The following is a 6654-nucleotide window of genomic DNA, read 5'->3' as shown; positions in this document are numbered from 1 at the left end:
TGTATTATGGCAAAATATGTGAAGGTTTAAGGGAATTGAATATGTATGAATACCACTGTAAAACAGAGGAATACCGCAAATGTTTTCTTGGTGAATTAAAACCCTTGAAGTGATTAAACCTCTGAACTAGTAAGAGTATATATTAGCATTAATAATAGGGGCAGTATTGACTGAGCCTTTTTATAGTATAATCAAGTAACGATGATACCTTTGGTTATGAAAAAAATACTGGATATCTCAAACACGACTTAAAAGAAATTTGACTTCATAATTTAGCACCTTCAAATTGGCCTTCTGAATCTTTAAGAAGCTCCTACACTTTCCAGCACTCCACAACACATCGTCGGAACATGTGATGCTGTTGTTCTCTGTCGGATTGAGAATCAGTTTGTATGATGAGTTCAGTGGATGCACAGTTCCACCAGGTGTTTGATCATTTCTGCTGCTTGTCTGGAGGAGCTGAGTGGGGACGGAGCGCTCTGTGACGAAGGCGCTTCGCTAAATACTGCAGCTCCTAGGAGGAGCTTTGTGGAAACAGGCGGAGCTTTGTGACAACAAACATTTAGGCATGCCCGAATGGTTGCCACGGGAGATTCAAGGACTTCTCAAACAGAATCAATGCAACACTCCAGGTATTGTTCTTAATAAGGGAGAAACATTATAACATGATTTGATGTCACAAAAGTCAGTTTTACATAATAAGCTTTCACTGCTTAGGGATATGTTTGAACACAAAACTGTACTTCTAATTCATATTTGAAGCCTTTTTCTGGAGTCATGAATGATCTGAAAGCAGACAATGCTTTAGCTGTCTTATTTCTTCTTCTCAAACTCTGCTTGGAGGCGTCTCTGAGAGGTTTCCACATGAACAGATTGCAGTTATTTCCCTCTCCAAGTGCCTCTCGTTGCTCGAGCCGCGCAGACGTTTCCCTCCCCATGAGAGGTCTTCATATGTCAAAGAAGCGTTCTGCCATTCATTTTCATTTGCTGCGTTTAGAGAGCAGCTGGCGTAAATTGATGAACGCCATTCGTCTTGTGCCCACACTTCTGAGAGACGCCCTGAAGTGGTCTCCACAATGAATTCCACCATCCACCGAGACGTCGACCGTCTGATGGCGTCCACAGAGATGGTCCAAGTGATGGGTCCAAATTATACGCCACAGACGTGTTCTTTGATTGCTCTTCAAACACAAAAATGCATCCCTCCCCTGCTCTTACCGCTTCCACTGCTTCTGGACGCATTGATGTAAGCGCAGGCGGGTGCAGCAAGTAAACACATCCTTTAACCGGAAGATGAAATATTATTATCTATCATTCAAGCAGTAAAAAGAACCGTTTGTGGGATCCTGAGCACCGGAGCAGGCCTGGACGTAGCAATGCAGGTGGAACAAATGGATGGAGTTTTTGAAAGTAAACACGAAGCATCAGATTCAAGCTAGCTGCAGCATTTATTTAAAGGCTTCTTTTAGTAAATGTCCAAAATGGCTACATCACTTTGTAGCCATTCCTTGAACATCCTGTAGAGTCAACATTACTGAAACCAAAGGATGTAACAATGTTCAAACTAATTTCCCATATTTTCCCAGCATGGTAATAATGCCATGCATCCTTTCTGAAAAGCTTCACTGTATCTCGTTCCACCTATCGGTGCTGCCACTGTGCTTCATGTAGACCAAAAAAAATAAAAAAAATTATTGTTTCATTATTAAACTCAGTTTTAAACCACTCTACAGCTTCCTCTCTGACAGTTTCCTCCCTGGATTTCATGATGCTGTTGTCTCACTAATGTTAATGAACCTCTGAGGCTTTCAAAGAACAACTGAGTGTAATATGATTGCAATACATGATTGGCTGAACCACATTTCAGTTAAGACTATCGCTCTTAATGATAAGACTCTCAGTTGAAACGGTCGTCAACCTTGGGTCACAGCTGTTCTGCCCTCTGGGGTAGGTCACCCGGAGGCCTGTAAGCTGTTGGATGTTTCTGGCATACCAATGTTTGCAACTACTGTTAACTATCAGGAATTAAAAAAAACAAAAACATCTTGGTTGAACAATGTAGTTGAAGTTTAACCAAGTTAGTCCAACTTCTTGGGCCTGTGTATCGATTGCATATGCAATCGATACACAGTGATAGTCTGTCTCTTTCTCTCTAAGTTGCCTTGCAAGTCAAGTAGTCCTTTTACACATTGCCATGTCAGATTGCAGCTGAAAATTGATTTTAATAGTTTTCAAAAAATCTTCGCTCAACTTTCACGGAAAGAGAACCAATGGATAATTCAGCTTCATATAAAAAAAAAAACCCTCTGCATATAGACAGTGAAGAGCTCAGCCTGGGCAACAAAAGATTGTTTATCTCAGTTAATGTGTTTATGTCGGTGTGCATTCACACCAGCCCTGTTTAATTCACTTTGTCTTAAAAGTCCAGCTTGCTTGGAGATGTGTGAAAGCTTAATTGAACAATGATGCTAACCAAAAAAAGCTAACTTCAGTCCACCTACAAACCTAGGTCTGGGTTCGGCTGAAGTGAACTCTGGTGTAGTTCCAATGTAAATATCAAGCAGACCAGAGACCGCTCCAGAAGCAGGAACTGAACTGTAGAGCAGGGCATTCTGGGTAAATACAACCAAAACAAACATGAGTCACTAACCAGAGAAATAGCGCGTTTTATTTCATTTATTTATTTATTTATTTATTTATTTATTTATTTATTTATTTATTTATTTATGTATTTATTTATTTATCAAAGACAGTGTCTTCTGTCTTGTTTCCTTCAATGGTTCTATGTGCAGCGCCACCACAGGCGAGGAGGGGAACAAGTTTTTCAAAGGTTAGTTTGACAGTGCAGCGTGAAAGCGAACCACAGCAGCTGAAAATCTAACAAATGTTGCAACTTTGGTTCCAAACTGAGCTGAGCGTACCGGACTGTCAGGTCTGAAAACACCCTAAGAATCTTCAATCTCCTGCCTATTTCAATGATAGGCCCCTTTATGAAACAGTTGTAGTGATTTATTTATTTATTTATTATTATTATTATTATTATTATTATTATTATTATTATTATTATTATTATTATTATTATTATTATTATTATTATGCATTGGAAATTATAACCTTATTCAGTAGGAAAAGAAAAAGAACCATAGAAAATAAAGCAGTATTTCATCGTCAAGACAATTATTGGAATAACATGCTTTATCTGCAGTGAAATATTAAGCCACAGCGATCTGGCCTTTAATGATTCACTATAATCAGCGACAGCTACAGCACAACTCCCACCTCGCTCCGCTATAAATCCTGCACTACAACTTTAACTAGACCACGCTGTTTAAATTTCAGCTCGCCGCCCATGTTATAGTTAGATGCTGACAACCTGATTTAGTCTCACTGCAACATATGCTTTAACTGTTCACTGTGAGCATTTTTATTTTTTATCCTCCGAACACTCGCAAACATTAAGGGAGCCGCTGCTGATGTGACTGCCAGCAGCAGCCTCAATAACATTCCCCCGGGGGCAGATTTAAATCCTGTTAGTGCTTCATGTAATGGTAATGAAAATGCAGGATGGAAGCGGTTATGTAAAGGCTCCATAACTGAGCATATTTAGATGGTATGAAAGAAGTGGAGGGAGAGGGAGGAGGGGGGAAAGGCAGCCTCACAGCCGGCCGAGGCTCATCCTGAATGCGGCAGGCAGCAGCTTTGGGTTTGAAATGAAACGAGTCGTTGTTTCTCGGCGGGCGGCTGAATGAGTGTTTGTCTCTGTGGCGGAGCAGTGACTCATCGCTCCGTCGTCTCTTCTCCGCCTCGGTTGTCTCAGCTGATTGATTGAACGGCGTCGATCTGCGAGACATGAACTGTATTCAATTTTCACTCGGCGTCACAAAAGGGAAGAAGAGTAATATTTGTGTCGTGGCCGTTACACGTCAGAAACGGAGGCTTTAGAAATTACCCCCCACCCCAAGCCCCTCCCACCCCCATTTTGTCCCCCCTCCGACGCGGCATTGTGATTGTTTTAGGTTGAGGTTAAAAGTTCTCACAGTTTTCAGATTTACCGCTCAAATCAAAGCTAAATCAAAGCTTTTTATTTTTTATTTTTCACTGCTTCTTTTATTTTGATGGGACATATTTACCCCTTCACCCACACCAACACCGAGGTTCAAATGTCACTTAATCTGAATACATTTTTTAATGAAATTTATGAATAAATATATTTATTCATATAAGTCTTAATCAAATCAAGTTTATCTCCATGGCCCATCTCAGCAACTAGGCAGTTCAAGATGCTTTAAAAGCATAATGTAGTAACTAATTGTGAAACAAGAAAAACATTTCATTTTGTCAAGTCAACATCATCAAGCAAATATACATTAAACGTAGCTGTGATTGTTTCTTCTCTAGTGCGCCTCTCTGACTAGCTGTTAGCACAACCCTTTGACTAGGCCTTTATTTCTTTCTCTGAATGAAAGCTATTCAGATGGCTTTCTACTGCATATAAGATACTGACCTCTGATAACTCCACAAAACCCCTCTTCAATAAGTCTAACCCTGAATAATAATGATTTAAAAATCTGGACATGCACCTTACAAACTTACTTAGCAAATATATTGAATCAAATTTAATTACCTTGTTAATGTTGGACTCGATTTGTCAAGTCCAATATTACAATCTTAAACTGATGTTTTGTTTAAAGAAAAATATGTATGAATAGTAATGACATCACAGCTCTGCTCAATGCTCCTTTAATAACAGCCATTTTAATAAACTTAAACTAATTCACTGCCTTATATTTCTTATGTTTTCTATAGATTAATGCTTTGCGATCAACAGTTTGGCCACAATTAAATGTTTTACAGATTAAAAGAACTACTAAAAGCCGTTGATAAAAGATTAAACTGACTCCTTTGGTGATTATTATTATTGTTATTATTATTTTTGAAAGTCCTCAGAAGGAAGACTTTTGAATAGAAGTCTTCTCTGGTTAAGAAGACTCTGGGGATTTTGTAAAAGCAGCTCTTCCTCGTTCAGGCTGATGTGCTGCTGCTCGGTCAGCTCAGCAGATACTAAGTGAAGAATGCGTGAAAGGAAATGGCTGCACCCAGTCTTCACGTCTGAATGTAAAAATTAATTTACATAAGTGTGACGAGGGCGGGTTGAAGAGAACACAAGCAATTAGAAATGGACAGAAAGCAGGCAGCTTCTGAATGTTGTAGAGCTGGATAAAGTCGTGTAAACTCAGCAGTTAATCTGCCTCTGGATGATTTTCTAGCAAAAACACAAACATATAAAGAGATTAAGTCACGTTTTTACAACTTGTGTCTGACTTAATTCAGTAATTATGTAGATCTCTGCTATTTTGACATGTGAGGAGAAGATCAAACTAGTTACTTTTTGAAAATATTCTTATTATTCAAAGAAAAAAAAAATGGTCAAGAAAGATTAGAGCTGTGTGTGCAGCCATCTGAGTTGCTGGGAATATAATTCCCAGATCAAAGTTTCAACCTCAAAGAATAATGGAAGAAAACATAGAAGTGACACCAAACATTGACTTCTGTTTTCCCATTGTATCAAATACAGATTTTACACAATAAAAAGCAAATTAATTAATTAAAAATCAGACAATGTGAATAAATGGACTAAAAAAATTCTCTCAGTAAAGTGTTATAAGATGTATTGAAATATTAAATTGATGGAAAGATGAAAATTCCAGACCTCTCCATTCTTTGGAAGTGGGAAAACTTGAAAAACATGGATTGTTAAATATTGAATAACTATAGGATTTTCTTCTTGAGTCATCATGGTGTAAACTCCTAGAAACTTAACCTTCATTAGCTCTTTATATCAAACACCAGGCTCATAATGGCTGCTGTGTTAATCAATAAGAAGAACCGTAACAACGAAGGATAAAAAAGTAGCATACCCCACCGTGGAACCCGCGGACAAACCCACATGGGACCCATCTGGTCTGCCCTCCTTTTCCCCATATGGGGCCCACCTGGGCATGCTTGCAGGGATACAACAGCTGCGTTTGTTGCCAAGTCAATATTTCAGCGGGATGTCGCAGACAATGGGTGTGAAGACGTCGGGATACATCCTGCATTCTGAATTACGCAGCCTTGTTCAGTAATTGATTTCTGCTTTTGTAATTTTCTGTAATCCTCTATCAGCGTTCGCCGTGAGAGGAGAATTCATTTTCTGCTGGAAATAAATTAGACAGCAGCGCGGGATAAAACGGATGTTTGAGGACACACCTGAGGAGCGCGAGGACCATAATGAGACAGGTCTCACGGCGCCCTGAGACGTCCCATCTGATTGGCTGAGCTCGACCGCCAGCGAGCGCCCGCAAGGCTTGTTGGGAGTGAATTTATTCCATTTTGAGGTAATGTGATGAAAATGACGGAAGCTTTCTGGCCTCAGGGAGACTGCATCGTTGAGAAGGAAAAGGTGTGTGTGTGTGTGTGTGTGTGTGTGTGTGTGTGTGTGTGTGTGTGTGTGTGTGTGTGCGCGCGTGCGTGCGTGCGTGCGTGTGTGTGTGTGTGTGTGTGTGTGTGTGTGTTCGTGTGCGCGCGTGTGTGTTTGGAAAAAAGAGTGAGCAGAAAAAATTAAATAAAATAACATCACCTGAAAGCCATTTTAATTAAATGACCACTTTATTT

Source organism: Poecilia mexicana, unplaced genomic scaffold (assembly GCF_051168715.1).
Source record: "Poecilia mexicana isolate PSO_F unplaced genomic scaffold, ASM5116871v1 scaffold_13, whole genome shotgun sequence".
In the NCBI taxonomy this organism is placed as follows: Eukaryota; Metazoa; Chordata; class Actinopteri; order Cyprinodontiformes; family Poeciliidae; genus Poecilia; species Poecilia mexicana.
The sequence above is the reverse complement of the archived record's forward strand: the minus strand, read 5'-3'. Positions refer to the sequence as shown.